This window comes from Calidris pugnax, unplaced genomic scaffold, assembly GCF_001431845.1.
Source record: "Calidris pugnax isolate Ruff unplaced genomic scaffold, ASM143184v1 scaffold70, whole genome shotgun sequence".
Taxonomy (NCBI): domain Eukaryota; kingdom Metazoa; phylum Chordata; class Aves; order Charadriiformes; family Scolopacidae; genus Calidris; species Calidris pugnax.
Genome location: NW_015090862.1, coordinates 11,375,820 through 11,392,804, shown reverse-complemented (window position 1 = coordinate 11,392,804; position 16,985 = coordinate 11,375,820). Strand labels below are relative to the sequence as shown.

Below are 16,985 nucleotides of genomic sequence, written 5' to 3'. Positions count from 1 at the left end.
CCTCCCCCCCCCCCCCATTACATAAGGGAATAAAAGAGCTGCATAAGCCACACCTTAGCCAACATAAAGAACATAGGCTTCCCAAGCATAATGCCTACAGGCTACATTATATTTCTATTTCATGCTAGAGGTTTAAAATGTATATGACATTTCTTTAAGGGAGAAGTCAATTCGGCTGAAAGCGAAAAGCATTTTGTTAAAAGTTTTGTATGTATCAGTGAACAGACCTTGGAAATACACATATTCAAGTACAGATGCCTGTTTGAAAATTGGACCCACAGTTCCAAGTAAATTAAATATTCCAGAAAGAAAGCTATGTGATTTCTGAAGACTACATGGATAATAAAGGCATCTAAGTCTTATTATGCTTCAAACTTTTCACAGTAGGCCCAAAATACTCACCAGTTTTCTTACTTTTTTTCTTTGCAAAACACTCAAATAACGTATGTCTCAGAATGAATTTCCATAGAAAACCTAAGAAAGAGGAATCGGGAATTAATAAAGAGCAAAATGAGAAATATCTTTTTTGCCACCATATAAATGACTCATCCACACCCTAAATACTATGTGCACTTCTGGTCCCCTCGTCTTAAGAAAGGTATGTTAGAACAGGCAAATATTCTGAAAAAGGTAACTAGGTAGATTAATGATTTGTAAGAGCCTTCATATACAAACTTACTAGGCAGGCTGGGAATCTTCAGAATAGAAAGAGGAGAAGGCTGCAAAATCATTAGTGACATAAGGGAGTTAGATAACGAATGACTGTTTGCTGTCTCTTTCAACACAAGAACCAGGCATACACAAGAAGATATGAGAAGCCAGGTTCAAAAGTGTAGATTTTCTTCAAGCAACAGGCAGGGGTGAAACCGATTTTTAAAGGGTATCATGGATGCAAGAACCTTCTGTGAGTTTGTGACAAGTGTGAACAAGTACCTAGAAAATAAATCCTTTAGGGTTCCTCTACAGACAAATCAGCACAGGTTCAGGAAATCTCCTCAACTGAAAATCGCTGAAACACAGGAGAGTACGTGGCAGCATTATCGTACATTGTGAGGTACAAAGTAGGGATCCTGTGCTGCTGGGAGTTCTGCCTACTGCTGAAAATATGCTCCTCCTTCTCTCCTGTCAGCTTGGTAAGGACAATCTTTTTTCCTCAGTACCAAATGTATCTAACACTGGCCCACAACCTTGGATGGCAAAACAATTTTATGGCAGCTTTCGATATTGCTGTTTTGCCATCCAGGAATGATGGCAGATTTGTCTGTAATGCTCCACTTTGGGAGACAGGATGTTGGATTAAATAGACCCATGGGTTGTAGGGCCATTCTTATTTTCGAAGAAAACTAAATCCTGTGTCACTTTGCCCAAAAAAAAAGTACAAACAAAAAATGCTATATTAGCACAAGGGCATTAATTAATAAACTCCAAATCAAGACTTAGGATAATAGTTGTAACAGTAAGTTAATGACTGATATTTGGTACACTCTTCATGTACCTATTGTTGATACATGAAATCAGATCTCTACGGGTCAAGTATACTGCAAAAGAACCTTTTCTTCCAGGCCAATCACTGGGAAAAATGCCATATGTCATTAAGTTGAAGTGATATTTGTATTCTTTTACAGGACTGACTGACTGTGCTCTTAGGTATCTTTTACTGAGATGCAGCATAAGAATATTGAATGCTGAAAAACAATAAGGTTGGAGGAATACAATCGCCAAGTAAAACAAAACAGAATTAAATGTAAATTTCCACTGTAGAGCTCCCATGTGTTGGTATATGAGCCTTCAGAGAGGAGTAGGCAGGTTAGGTCTAACAGAGACTTGTTTTCTTTGGCCTGTAAACAGCTAATCATTTTTTAACTTGGCTCTTGTTTCAGATATCACATTCTATATGACTGACCTTTTGTTCCCCTCTTTTAAGTCTTTTGAGTTTCTTTAATATACAACAAGGTCTTTTAATTCAATATCAGTTTTTTGCTTAGAGTAAGAAGGCAATCTACTGTGTAGTATATGAAAGGGAAGCCAAATATTTTTGGTGACAACTCAACACCTAAGGTTTCAAATCTACCCTACCCTAATGTTGGTTACCCTATCCTGTCTCCCTCAAGCCATATGGATTTTTGATTACAGTGCAACCACAGACTTGCATAATAAATCAGTCACTACAGTAAAACAGCAGTAATGACACATTCAGAAGTGTAACTTGTGGCATTCAGCCATCATTTAGGGGTCTATGGGGAGCTGCAGTACCCCAGGGAGGGAGGGTGGAGCAGACACCATCTCTTCCAGAGCAGCCACGCAGGACTGAGGACAGTGAAGCTTGCACGCTCTGTTTTAAGTTAAGCTGACTGTCAACTTGTTAACTGGCATCACTGCAAAAACTGATTTAGAGGCACTCAGCAAAATGGCTGTTCAGGTGCAAACTCTCATGATTTACTGCAGGCTGAGCGTACAAGCTCCAGCTGTGATAGACTCTTGCAAACTCCTCCAAAGTGCTGGATTATGTTGAGAATCTGGTTCTCCTTACCTTTTCCCAGCACTGTGCATTTTTCAGCATGCCAGTCTTCTGAGGGGCTTCACTGGGATATGTCTCCAGTGCCAGCTATGAAAAGAAGGTGCCAATCATTTTACAATTTGCTTTTCAAATGGCAATTACCCTTTGATTCTTTTGGGCCCCGAGTTTGCAGACTCCTGGCACCAGTACAGATTCGGGCTGGAGGCAGGCCACTGTCCTAACAGCACTGCTCACTGGGGAGATCATTTGTGCAGACCAACGGTATTATTTTCCAGATTTCATTTCTAATAGCCACCCACTAAACAAAAATTAATACATCCACACAGAAATACCTGATTCATTTGTATAACACCTTCACCACTCCATCCAGGTTCCATATGGTATTCCAATGACTGGTCTGGATTTGTAGGCTACTACCTAATAGCTTCGCATCTACCACACCTATAAAAACCAGTAACGTGGCTGGAACTAAGCATCTCATATAAGCAGATTGATTAATTCAGACAAAGCACTGTGAGTGTCTAAAATGCAACACAAACATCATATTTTGTTTACAGCTATGTGCCTGTTGTAAAGGCAGATGCTGAAATACCTCAGATATGTCATAGTTAAATATGCTAACACTACTGGACTGTTGCATAATAGGTCAAGAGATGCCACAACATTTCTTGAGACACATCATTAAATGGTAAGGTTTTAGTCAATCATATAATGGGAAGGAATAAGAATATGCAGAAAACTTAAAAAAAAATCAGCATTGCAGTTTTAGGAGAAATCAACTAAGTTACACATTTCATAAGTAAACAACTGTTATGATTTACAAGTGTACAGTAGAAACCAAGATATTTAAAAATTAAAAGAGCAGTTAAAACTTCTCAGACTATATTTAGTGTTAATAAAAATTGCTACAGTTCACAGACCTGTTTCTTCCATCAGTTAAATTCATATTACTTTCAAAGAATGACTCCCTTTTCTAAGTTTTAATAACCCTGGTTCTCTACTAACTGAACTTCCATTGAAACAGAGCAGTCTCTAAAAAGTAGACTGGCACAGATACTTACTTGCATTAAAATTTTCATTTTCCCACTTTGCTTCTTTACACACAGGCTTCTCTTGATTCATTTTTTATTTCACTCTTACTTGGCTCTGTCTACATTTGGGTTTTTTTCCTTTTTTTTTGGCATCTCTCTGGAACATAATGAAAATATGCTGCATTAAAGCCGACTTGGAAATAGCATAACAGGATTGCTCATCCCAAATATAAACACATTCCTTTTTTTACAGTTATCTGACACCTCCTCCTTTCTAAAAACAACCAATTCCTTTTAAAAAAACAAGGATACACATAGAAATAGAGTACTTAAGAGTTGCTATCACTGTGGTCCAGGAGTTTTATTTTAAATTATAATGTCTGACAACTGGACTGCAGAATTAACTTTCTATGTATACACATAATGTGAATTCATAGGTTTGGTTTATTTAATCATACACACACAAACACACACATATGTATTAGGAGCTACCTGTTAACTGAATATAGCTGCTGCTATAATCTCGTGCCAACAAAAATTATTGCTAAAAAATTGACAAGCTCAGAGTCTTCACACAGGTTTCTCTAACGCAAAACACAGACGCTTTTAACAAACTCTTCAGACCAAGTGCATCCTGATGGTAGGAATTAGATTTTCAATGCACTGTTCAGGAAGTTGACTGCACAACTTGTGTTCACAAATCACAGTATCAGAAAGAGCATTTTAATAGTATTTTGAGTGTTTATAACTTAAAGTAGTGAAAAACAGCCTTTGTTGTGGAGCAAGAACAAAATATTACTTTCTACATATATTCATATTTCTCGATTAAAGATAATAAAGTCAGAATAACATTTGACTACTGTCCTTTTACAATAGTCAGAAATTTATGTCAGAATTTAAGTGATGTTGCTCCGCCTTTTACAGATCTGAGTCCATACAGGGAAGACAGATGTTGCAAAAGGAATCAAGTGATTGCTCTTGACAGGGGAGTCAGCTTGAAATACCAGACAAAAATGCAACAGGAGAACTTTGACTTCAGCAGCAGTCTCAGAACATTTTAACTGCAGTCACACTTAGCATCAGAAGAAAAGCACATCATGACAATATTATGCTCGGGACAAATTTAACTTACTTACACCAAGTCTGCATTTGACATTCAGTGTTCTAGTAGACAGCATTTCATTAATCATGTGTATCTAACACCATTGTTGAAGATTCTCAGCTGACATCTATCACCAGTGCATAAAGTACATTTACTTCATCGCTCGCTACAACTTGGAAAACAGCAGACTGGCTTTGCTGATGTTATACAGCTATTTCTGCAGTCTAACTTTTGGACAAACCCCCAAAATTTCATAGCACTGGATCCCAATATACTTACAACCAAGTACTAGCTCATCTTGGAACGACTGGAAAACATTCTTTCAAATAAAGGCACACATTGCTCAGCTACTATTTGTCAGTCTATCAAAAACAAACCAAAAATAAGTCTCTGAAGAATGTACAGAACATTAACAATAGTTTGAATATTGAACACCAGCAACCTCTGGTTTTGCTGCATCTTCTGTTTCTACCATAAGAAAAGGCAAAGCCACACTATCATAACTGCAAAGACTGTTTTCTCTCCCTTCTAACTCCAACTCTGGCAGAAGGTGAATGGCATTTTTGGACTGTGTCAAAGAGGTGAGTAGGGAAGAAGTGAAAATAGCCACTCTGGCTCATTCACTGAACTTGCTATAGGAATGGACAAGAACCACCTTTTCTTAAACACGGTGATCCCCTCAAAAAAACCTGGCATCCAGTAGCTAATCTACAAGCAGCCAAGTTAAACACCTGTATGCCAGACAAAACCAGCTGTCTATGTGTCTCTGCCAACCCATCTGCTCAATATACCTCCTACTAGTGGGCTGAGATCTTTCAGTAAATACACAGTTCAAATACAAGGTTGTGTTTTTTTCCTGTTCTCTAATCTTCCGTAGGACCTCAATTTTCAAAGCACCCATTGATTAACTACAATGATGCTGCTACCTTGATTATGACCAGCAGCTGGACATCAGCTCAGTTTTAACTGACTACTGTAGAAATACAAGTAACACACACACTAAATGATTTACCATTAAACTACTGCCACCTTCATTACCCATAGACACACAAACACTGCGTTGCTCAAACTTTTGCCAAAAGAATTAGAAATTTAGGATAAGATTATGTTTTCAAAATTTTATCTTTCAAAGGATTCAAGAAGGGACACTGTAAGGGACTTAATAGAAAACTCTTTTGGCTGTGTCCAGGATTAAGTTAAAACAGTATCTCATGGAATGAAAATAAAAGTAGGTTGGCTACTATTATAGTGTACATGTATTTCAGAAGGGATTGTGGAGCTGCTGGACTTCAGGAAGGAAAAGGAAAACGTATTGAAGTTGCATTTCATTTCATTTATAGCACCTCCACAGTTACACGTGCAGCTAGCACTAACAATATCAGACGCCGAACCTTTATCCAGGGAAGAAATGCCACTTTACACTTCCTTCTCAGCACAGAGGTTTTCAAATGCATCCTCACAAAATGAAATTTTTCCAACTAATACAAGAAATAAGTGCTTTTATTGCTCACGTTAGTGTAACAGCAGCTGCAGAGAACTCCCAGCAAAGTTCCACAGAAAAAAAGCTTGTGAGAAGTCTCCATTATGAGGCATGAACATGGTTCACCATTTGTTCTAAACACACAATAGTATTTATATTCTCCTCCTTGTGTAAGGATCCACTTTCTCCTTTGTTCCCAGGTCAGTTTCTCCATCTGTTTTGGGAAGTATGTCAACGTTTTTCTGGATGAAGTGGATTTATTTAGAAAGACTATTTATAATAATTTTTCATCTCTTTTATCTCTCATTCTGCTCTTTCCTGTGTTACTATTTTGGAGGAGGAGCAGTGGTTAAATTTGTACCAAAAGAGCACTGTCCAGTTTGTGTCTGAAGAAGAATGACTCTGCAGCCACCTTTGAAATGTTCCTAGCAGCTTTGCTCTCTTTGCTGGGTGCAGGGAAGCTTCCCTCCACGGTGAACTCTTTGTTCACTCTTTGTTCAAATAGACTATCTGTCTGTTTTCAAACTGGTAAAGCTTAACTAGTACTACACGGGATGGGCCTGGCCAGAGAAGCTAACAGAAACCAGCAGGACACTTTCAGCATTGTGTACATTCCCTTTATATGATGTCACTCTTTCTGCTGACTGGGGGCAAAATGCATTTACATGATTTTCTTTTGTAAAATACATAGGCAAAGTACAGAAACAATTTGAAATTTGTTAATTTCAATATCCTTTAATGTATTTTCTTGAGCAAAATACATTGGAAAAGGTAAGATAGAACTACACCCTCACTCCTTTCTCAGCTAGGAAAAGTTGCAGTTGCATGAATTGCAATTTAAATAAAGAACCCTAGCTTTAATTTTAAATAAGATGATGCCAAAAAAGTTTTGGAAGTGCATCACTGTATTACATTGTAAGTTGACACATATTATTTGGTTTCAGTGTAAGTTCTGTTCAGTAAGATAAGTGTTTTTCTTTGGATGAGGTAGTCTAGAATAACAAGCATATTATCAGGAATTTATTACAGTCAGCTCTTCTACTGATAGGGACTCACATGTCTTTCAGCATTCCTGATTCAGTTTCTCCAAATAAATGATGGGGTGTGGGGAAGGAACACTCACATTTTTCTGAAGGCAAAATTTATATGGTATTTTGAAAATTTATATGTATTATTTCATCATTGCATCTCCTTAGCAGAGAATGGGATGCATGTCCCATGGATGCGCACCATCTTTCAGAACTATTAAGTTCTGGATCTTTCCAGAGGGAGAGGAGGAAGGACATTACAATTGCTGGTATAGCTTGTCTTCATAGAATCACTCATGGAAAAGCCAACAATGATTCACTGAGCTCAGTCTTGATCAGAAAATTATAGATAAGAGATTGGGGGATTGAAGTTTTCCTATCTACAGACCTAGTTTTCCAGGCGTCTTGGGGTTTGCTTTGTTTATTGGAGTTTTTTTGGGGGAGAAAAGATGACATCATCTTAAAGCTTGGATTCTATGAAAGCTGGTGCCTTATTTTGGGACCAGCTGCACTATTTCTTACTCTGGCTTCTCTCTCCAAGAATGCCCTACTAAGAAGGGTCACCTCAGGTTCTGGAAGAGGTGATACTGAATGGCTATTTACAACCAACCACGCTCAGAAAAAGTAGCATCAATTTCATGTTCCACCTGGCTCTAAATGCTAACGGTTCAGCAGCTGCACCACACATCAAAAAGGAAGAACAGCAGCCATTCCAGCATGAGCTGTGCCCCATGTGCTAAAACCTGTGCTTTTATATGGATATCTAACCCTGGATACATAATCCTTTCTTTTCTTCCTTTTATTGTTGTTAATTTTACTTAAAAGTATTTGGGGTTAAAAACATATGAATATGTTTTATAGGAAATTATTTACGTTTGTGGTATAGAACTGCATTACTTGCTTAACTATGAATTGATCCCATTAAACTTCAACTTGCAGAACTCTTAAGAGTAAGGCACGTTTGGGAAGTTCTGTTACCTTTAACTACACCAAATCACAGGTAAAAACCAAATTATTTCCAATTTGGACTCAAAAGTAAAACGATATTCTTGAATTCAAGTCCAGAGATGTGATTCTAACCTCCTCTCATCCATCATAAAAGATGTGGGATGGAATGATTCTAAGTAGGAAGATACATCTCAAGCTTCTTTCTATTTTTAAGTACTGTTCACCCTACTTGCTACTGACAGAGTGGCAAGAACTCAAACAGAATATCCACATCAAGGTCAGGGTTCAGCCCTCTCTACTGATTTGTGTGAGAGAATGTGAAGAATTTAATACAGGCTGCAAATTGTTCCATTTCCCTTAATTATTTTCTCTGTGTCAGATACAGTTCTTTGGTGGGTGTTTGTTTTTGCAACCATAGTGATGAGATATATTTGCTGGCTGCAGTCAAAATAATTCCAAACAGTTATCTACTGGCATCATTTTTTATTTAGCAAATCCAGACATTTGCCTGCTTTACACCCAAAGGGTAGTAATTTGGAGACTATACTCCCAAAATAGCTTTTAAATTGTTTTTCTAAATCAGAGCAATAGTTGTTGGGTTGGTTTTTTTTGCTACATTCCCACAAAAAAAATCAAGATTGCTTCTCACACCAACAGAGGACTGCACCAATTCAAATTTTTCTTATTATTCCATTCCTGAGAAAAAAACCCCCAGATGATCTCATTTAAGTCATAAATATAAATATTCTTCAGAGCAACTTCCTTTATAACATGTGTGCAATAAATCACTTTTCCCTCAATGCTGCTCTGCTACTACTCTTTTTGGTGTGAAAAAAATGTCAGCGTGTGATTTGACTAACTGCTGACAACACCAACTTGATTTCAGAACCATGTAGGAATCAAACACTCACTGGGAGATCATAGTTATCTGGCAGCAGTGTATTCAAAAGCCTGTGTGTATATGTGTATAAATACACCTTGGCTAGTTGACTTTACTGACCTGGGATGTAAGCAGTGATTTTGACAGGTCCATCCTGCTCACAGCTTTGCAGAACAGAGTTTAGCCCCCTGTGATTTGACTGGAGGCTCCGATTACAATTTTTGTTGGAGTTATGAGGGATAGTGGGACAGTAACCTTTTCAGTGGCTGAAGTCAAAATCCATCAAGGACTGTGAATCAGAGCCCTCAGCAACGGCTGTTCACAACAAAGTAAAAGCTGAACTTTATGGCAGTTTGTTCTTTGCTACACCAGACCGCGGCTTCCCAGCACAGGAACACTCTGGCTCACCACCCCTCCCACCCGCCCGATAGCATCTAGCAGGAGAACAGGCAGAGAGCTGGAAGCAGGAATCTCTTTAGTCATGCCAGCATGAATTGGCAGAGTTTAGGATTCCAAGCACGTATTCACACGAGCAGGCCTTGTTCTTCAGCGCTGGAATAGCCCCATTGATTCCGTGGATCCAAAGCAATCGGATTATGAAACAAAAGTAAATTCTATCCTCATGTTTTCTCTACATCACTTCCTGTTGATATGTGGTGCTTTCGATTCTGTTTTTTAAAAAGAGGCGGCCACGGCTGCAATATAACTAGATTTACAGTGTGACAAGCCAGCAAATAGTGCTGGGAAGCCTGTGGATTGCGGAGAGCTGGATATGCTCGTAGGAAAGGTGGGAGGTACTTGATTTGGTGAACCAGCAGTGGTTAATGCTGTTTCAAGTAACTCTGGGCAAGCACCCAGCTACTCTGAACTCCAGAACTGTCACAGAGCAAAGCAGTTATTTTTCTAACGCTTTCTGGCCACCCCCAGGAGCTGCTCTAAACCACTATTGGAAGTAGCAGAGGACTCAGGTTCAATTATTTTTTTTTCAGATTACAAAATGAGAGTGATTGATGAAAGGAAACTAAGGCATAAGTTTGCTCGCGTAAACTGGAATCAGCAAAATATATTTTGTCTCTGGCTCACAGTTTGAATCCAATCTGAGAGATTATTTTAGGGGCTTCAGCCTGTTCCCTGATTGACAGCTTTCCAACATACTCACTTTCCATCATGAAGATCGCATTGTCACAATGACTGTAAGGAACCCTTTGTGCAGAACCAAGTTTGACAATACAGCATTGTGGGCACAATTTGTTTCCCTTTCATTAATGAAGATGTATAGGACATTAAGTACTAGTCACCGACTTTTCATCGTTTCTGTCAGAAGAGATGGAATTTGCTGTTCCCAATTTAAGCAGGATGGCTGTCAGAGCAGCTGATGTCCTCCAGGATGGGTGTTGCTAGTCAGTATTATTGTTTAAAAATAAAAATAGTTTCTAAACAAAATGTTGTGGGAGGATGAAAGTTCAGTTAAAGTTGGGCAGTGGCCAGCCCGGGTTTCATGGAGTAATTGCTAATTGTGTAAGCACTGCCCAATGCTCTGTTTACCAAGGATGTTTTGCCCATTTTAGCTGAGGTGGGGCTCATTTCCTTAACAGACACAGAACAGAGCTGCAGTCTGCTCTGTATCCTGCTTGACAGAGCATGCTCAGATCCTTAGGCATTCACAAAAAGTAAAAGTAACTTCCCCCTCCTTCCTGCTATATAGTGGGCTCAGATAAAAGGTTCAGGATGTCCCTCACATTCAATATTTACCTTCACTTACTGTATATTTCAGAAACATTCAAGGTCAAGTGCAATTCAGTGCTTGCCCCACTTACTCCTTCCTGTCAGACTCGGTTCAAATGCAGCATTCCCAGTATTCCATTTTGATCACTAGTGCATGCGAGAGCAGTGTAAGAATCTGCATGCACAGTCCCTGCCTCCAGTTTCTCCAGTAACTCCTGCTCACAATTAATAACAGTGCAGCAACACATGTGGTTTGCTGATACCAGCAAACCTCAGTCCTGACTGCAGGCAGAAGAAAGCTAAAATGTATTTATTGCAAAAACTCGCTGTGGGTTACAAGCTCTACAATGGATGTTAGTGCACTCATGTAAGTGATTTACCTCTCGTAAGAGCCACCAGCTGGAAAACCGCAGAGTATAAAAACATTGCTTTGTTTGTTAATGAGCTCTTTTCTCCTTCATTATAAAAATTAACCCAAGACTGAATCAAATAAAGAAGTCTCTTAAATAACCTAAAACTGGTGGTGGTATCTGACTGAAGGAATGGTGTTAAGATGCACAGAATTATCTGCCAACAATTCAGAAACATCAGCCACAATATTTCTGCAAATCAGTGACAGATCAGAGGATTATAATTATCATTTTACCATGATTATTCTTCTCATGCTACATTACACTGGTCAGTTCTCCTACAGTTGCAGTTAGGGCACCCGCTTCTACTTTGCTATGCTTTAAACACCACATTCATAGACATTTTTCAGATGTTGTGAGGCATTTACATAGTCCCGTGCTGAATCAGAACACTGGAACTACTATTCTGGAGCCATCATACAGAACTGGGTAGGCACTGGATGGGCTGTATGGAACTCTGTAGCTGTGTTACACATATTGGCACTGGAGTTAATTATGTCTGCAACAGCAGTCGTAACTCCGGATTCCTCAGCCTTTGCCAAGTTACATCTAGAACATGGAAAACCTTGTATGACTCTATTTATTTAACAGGAGTATGATCCACATACCTCACCCTTAACAACCAGGAGAAAAGGACTGAGTACATCAGTCTTCCACTTTTAACAATGACACTGCACTTGAGAAGGCAACAGCTACCAAATAAAGCAATTCCTTGCACCCTTGTCCCAAATCTGAGTCATAGCCCTAGGGACCTCGAGGCCTCTGAATAGTATTTCCTTTGCCTGTTGTCTTTAGCTTATTAGCACACCCGTCTGACTGAAGGGGACTGCTGCTCTGTACCTCCTTCAACGGTGAGACAGGGTGGGTCCTGGGGGGAAGGATGGGTGAAGTGCCATGGAACAGAAACGGTGTAGGAAAAGCTATAAGCAATATTGTTCCCCGGGGTTTAGACACACTGAACCTCACACCAGTGCTTGAGAATGAGGGGCACCTGCTGAAAAGGGACAACAAATTGGGAAAAAATTGCAGAAAAGCAGGAAAAATATCCTGCTTTCCAGGAAAAGTTGCTTTCTGTTGAATTGATGTTCACAGCCTCCAGCATACCCCTGGCAAGTTCTATTTGCAAAAAGCGGCACGTTTTGAGTTCTGGCCAGGCTCACTGCACACACCAATACTAAAAGTTTTGTTTCTAGTCTTTCCTATTCCCGTGTGCCACAATCCCACAATTCTCTACAGCAGGGCTTGGCTGTCAGATTTCGCAAGATTTCACAGGCAGAGGAAATTACATGCTTATTATAAAATACTTAAGTCCAGTGCTTCTGGATCCTGTTGGAATTGTCAAGAATACTCGTATTAGCTCCACAGCAAGCTTCTGTGATACTGCCCAAAACCCATCTGACTTACTGCAAATGTGCTCTGTGTTTGTTATCATCATGTGACATGAACATGTCTGGAATCTCCAAGCTGCACGGTGTCCCTGTCTAATCTACCGAACACCTATAAATCCTGGAAAAATGTAGAAAAGGCTCAAATTCCTTCAGCAAAAAAATTTCCAGATGGAAAAAGAAGACATACACTGGGAAAACTGACCTTAATTCAGAGATTTCTTGCAATTCCAGTGCTCTCCCTTGTCAAGAAGGATGTGGGCACACATTCTCCCCTTTTTCTAGGCCAGCCTTCTGATCCTGCCATACAGAAGACAGTGTTTCAAAGGTATCACATGACACACACAGAGAAATGCCATTGAGTTGAAGACAAGACTTTGCCTCATTATATTGGCACCTATTTAAAAGGATGTTTACTATAAATAGGGCAAAAAAGAAGCATCTTTACCACCCAAAGCGTCCCCCCTATACTCTTCCACTACCTTTTGCTTTCCCTTTAACAACAGAGTATTTTCCAGTTATCTGAATTAACTGTTCTATTTTCCCCCTCAATAAAAAACCCAAATAAATAAGAACTGTATCTCATGGTGTAGTTTCACAAGAATCTGAGCAAAACAAAAAAAAAAAGTGGAAAGATTCAGTTTCCATTCTTCCTTATGCCATTCCTCCCTTCTCTGCTGTGATCCCGCCTGTGCCCGTTGCCCTAACCATGGCACTAGTCAAATATTTGCATGAAACAATTCAGTTTATTAACTCAGGTAAATCCTGCCCTTTTCTTGCTGGGTGAACAGGATGAAGTGGCTCACAGGGGAGTCTGTCGAGGGCTAAAGCAGAGGCAGAGTAAGGTCTGGGAGTGGTTAGCTGGGAGCAAAGGAACAAGATTACCCTTTGGGCAGTGGTAAACTATTAGATCAGCTCACCTTGCCTCATGGAACCACAAGCTTAGAGGTTTACCTCTAAACTCTTGCAGCCATGTAGATAATCCACTTAACCCAGTGCCTTTACAGGGACTATGGGGAAAGAACGTGCTTAGCCAGCAGGATGGGAATGCTCTACGGACAGAGAGAACTTACCAGCAATTCAGAACTCCCTTCTCTGCCACTGAAGGAGAACACCATCCTGACAACCATCTCTTGTCCAGATCTCAAGACACGGCAGCATTTACATCCCAAACATCAGGGGGGACTGCTCCTTTGGTAGATACCTAAAAGGAGAAGAAAGAGAAAGAAAGAGGGAACCAAATGAGAAACCAATTGCATCTACTTTTCTGTTCTTGCTTTCTCTTTCTGTTCATCTTTAATTCATATTTCAGCATTGTAAGTGGTAGCAATGAAGCAAATTTACTTTAAATAAATTGTGAAAGGATTACTTCAAGGTTTCACTTCTCAATAGCAAGAACAAAACAAAAAATAGCCCTATTTAGTAAAATGGGGCCAGTTTAGAGTAATACATTGCTAAACAGCTATTCTTTGGTTCTCCCACTCCATTCAACTGTCTCTCCCCAAAACAGGCAATAACTAAAATACACAGAGGTGTCCACAGAGAAACTATTGTGATTTCATGATATCGGGAAGTGAATAATAGCTGAAATCATAATTAAAAAACAGGAAATAGATGTTCTCCTGACGTGTGGGTGAATCAGTGCACACCAAAGAACACCATAGTGCATAATCTCCACGCTGTACTGGTTATGTTGGTCTCTTTGATGTTTGTCTCACTCTGTGCCATACACTAGGCATACAAGCCATAGGAATTCCAGTGAACCGTTTTCAGGCAAAGTCATGTTAATGTGTAGTATATAACACAGAAGGAGGACTGATTTCCAAACAAATGTGCCTTTAAAAAGTGTTCAGGAGTACAGCTTCACAGAAAACTGAGTAATTTCTTTTGCATGCTAACAAAATCTCACTTCATGTTGTCTGAGGTCTTTGGTTTTTTTAAACATAGACTCACATTTACCTCAGGAAATCCTTTCTGATGATGATGTCAGAAATTCATCTATTTTAGTTAAATAGAAAACAAAACTGTCTCCAAAAAGCTTATTGAAATCAAAATATATGATAATAGAAGCTTATCTTTCAGCTGAATTTAGGGGAAAACTCTGTTTTTGGCCATAGCCATGCAATATATTAGTACAAAGTAAGATTTAAAATATTATGAAATGTTGGAGGAAGTCTTCATGTTTCTAATATCACTTTTGCTACCTCTAGTTTATACAGAATAACAGCAGTTACAGGGTAGTACACATTGTTAACTGCCTTATTCCCAAAGCTTATTTCTAGAATTATGTTGCATAATTAAGCAAAACAATACTATACTATAAGAGCATTAGTTTTAATGAAAACCAGTTACATATTAGTCTTCAGCTTAATTTGCTCTTCACAGACCCCAGAAATAAAGGGATTAACTATTGCAAATCCTCCTGGTACTTTACATTTAATCACAAGCAATTTATGATAATTTATTCCACATGTCTGATACCACTGAAAAAATTTGCAAATAAAGCTTGCTGATGCCTCCAGCAAGTGAGCTGTTCATTCTGTTCTAATATTAGCATGTACATTAACATGTAACATCCCTTCTGTACTCCCCAAACGTTGTGAGACATCATTTTATGGACATACAAAACAAACAAATCTCTGATAGTGATTGGGCTGAGAATATCTGTCACATGAGTACTGAAGGATTATCAAGAACTGAAAAAGAAACTTTGCTGATGTTTCAATCCATTATTAGAGGAGTATCAGATTTAATTTGCTTCTTTTTTCATAACTGAAGGAGGTCTCAAAGTGAGAAAGTATTTTTAACTATGGCATACGTTTTCGCTTCTTGATATTGCACACACCCATAGTGCTGGGGTTTTTGGGTTTTTTCCTATTTTTTATTCTCAGCTAGAAAAAAAACCAGCTAGATTTTTGAAAAGTAAAGCTTTCTTTTTAAACCCAGATGCTGTAATAGAGGGGTTGATTTCTGGGGTACTCTCACCTATGATTGACCGACCTTGTGTGGCAATCAGGGGTTCGCAGCTCCTGCTGGATTTGACGGCAGTGAGATACCTTGCACTCCCTGATTAGCTCTATCTTGACTCTGGATGAGGCCAGGGCACCTGGCTCTCCCTCAATTTACAGTTCAGAATTAACCAGGAAACCTACTATTGGCACACTCAACTTCTAATTTGGGAAAAGAAAATACTGTCTGGCAAGCGTGCAAGGCTGCTGACCCTAGCCTGCTGGAAATCATACTGCTCTGCGCTGCATCCTGAGCTAATCAGTCTCTCCTTAAGCTTGCACAAATCCTTTGGAAGTGCTCTGTGTGAAGAGGAAACTTCGTAACAGACCCTTTGCGTCTTCTCATCATGCTGTGTCCAGCTTTAGGTGTATAAATGGGACAGAATATGATGTGATTTTTTCTGAGATTTTTTTTTTGTTCCATGTGAAAGCATAACATGGAAGTGGGTGTAGCATTTTTGGGAGCTTTCAGGTGCCATTAGGCAAATAGCACTCACTAGGAAATAGTGGTATGAAAATGCCTGTCTAGCAGCTGCCTCAATGGCCTCTGGTTCTTACCAGCAGACAAAATACAGTAAAGTGAGTATTTAGACTGCAGAGAGGGGCCAGGTTGGCATTTATATTTAGATATTAATTAAGATGATAAATTAATGGCTATTTTCAAAGTTGGCTTTTTTTTCCTCCTTCTCAAAGCACTTGTTCTCTATCTTCCTAACCATAGCTCTGCCCTGAAGGCTGCAAACCTAATTATGAAAGGACTAAAAGAACTGATTAATTTCCCAGTAGCACCATGTCTTCAGTCACCATGTGTACGTCATTAAGGAATGGTTAGGATTCTTAGCTTGCTGTCTTTTTAAACCCATATTCTGGCCTGCAGAGAGCAGCAGTGCCAAGCACCAATAGGTGTTCTAGGCACAAAAGGTACTATTGACCTTGAAATTCAAATGACTAATTCACTTCCAGTACTTGTTCGAAATATTATTTTTCAGAAGATATAACATCTTGCTATATGCCGTGGTAGGATCCAAGCTGGCAAAAGTAAAAGAAAACCTGGATTATTAAATGTCTTCAATCATTAAGAGATAAATCAGTTTCTTCTTGAAACCAGTTAAAATCACAAAACAGGCTTAAAAGGATAGACATAATTGTGCCACTGAGTAAAAAAAAAAAAAGAATTCTGAAAAATTAAAAAGATAAATTTTCACAAACATGGCAAACAGAAAAACACAGATTGTCCTAGAAGCCTTGGTTTCTCCACAGTAATTCTCATCAGCACAAATTTATTACAACATGTATGTGAAAAATGAATGTCTAAAAAAGATCCCCCAAGTAAAACTCAGTCACACCAGAGTTTTCAGACCTTTGGCTGACCCATGCATGGCTCAGGTGTGATTCTGGGCAATATGTTGATTTCCCCATTCCAGGGCTTTCACTTCAGACATTCAGCTTTTTTCTCGTTGCTGTCATCTG

At 39.1% G+C, this 16,985-nt stretch overlaps 1 long non-coding RNA gene across 1 annotated transcript in view; it reads right to left on the bottom strand.

Moving 5' to 3' along the window:
* Positions 1-3,708, bottom strand: part of LOC106889537 — a 22,065-nt gene extending 18,357 nt beyond the window's left edge. Inside the window, exons 1-3 of the long non-coding RNA XR_001412355.1 lie at positions 3,580-3,708; positions 2,531-2,605; positions 403-474 (exon numbers count right to left, since the gene is read on the bottom strand). This is a non-coding gene — a long non-coding RNA (uncharacterized LOC106889537). The remainder of the gene's footprint in view (positions 1-402; positions 475-2,530; positions 2,606-3,579) is intronic.
* Between the last annotated feature and the right edge of the window lie 13,277 nt (positions 3,709-16,985).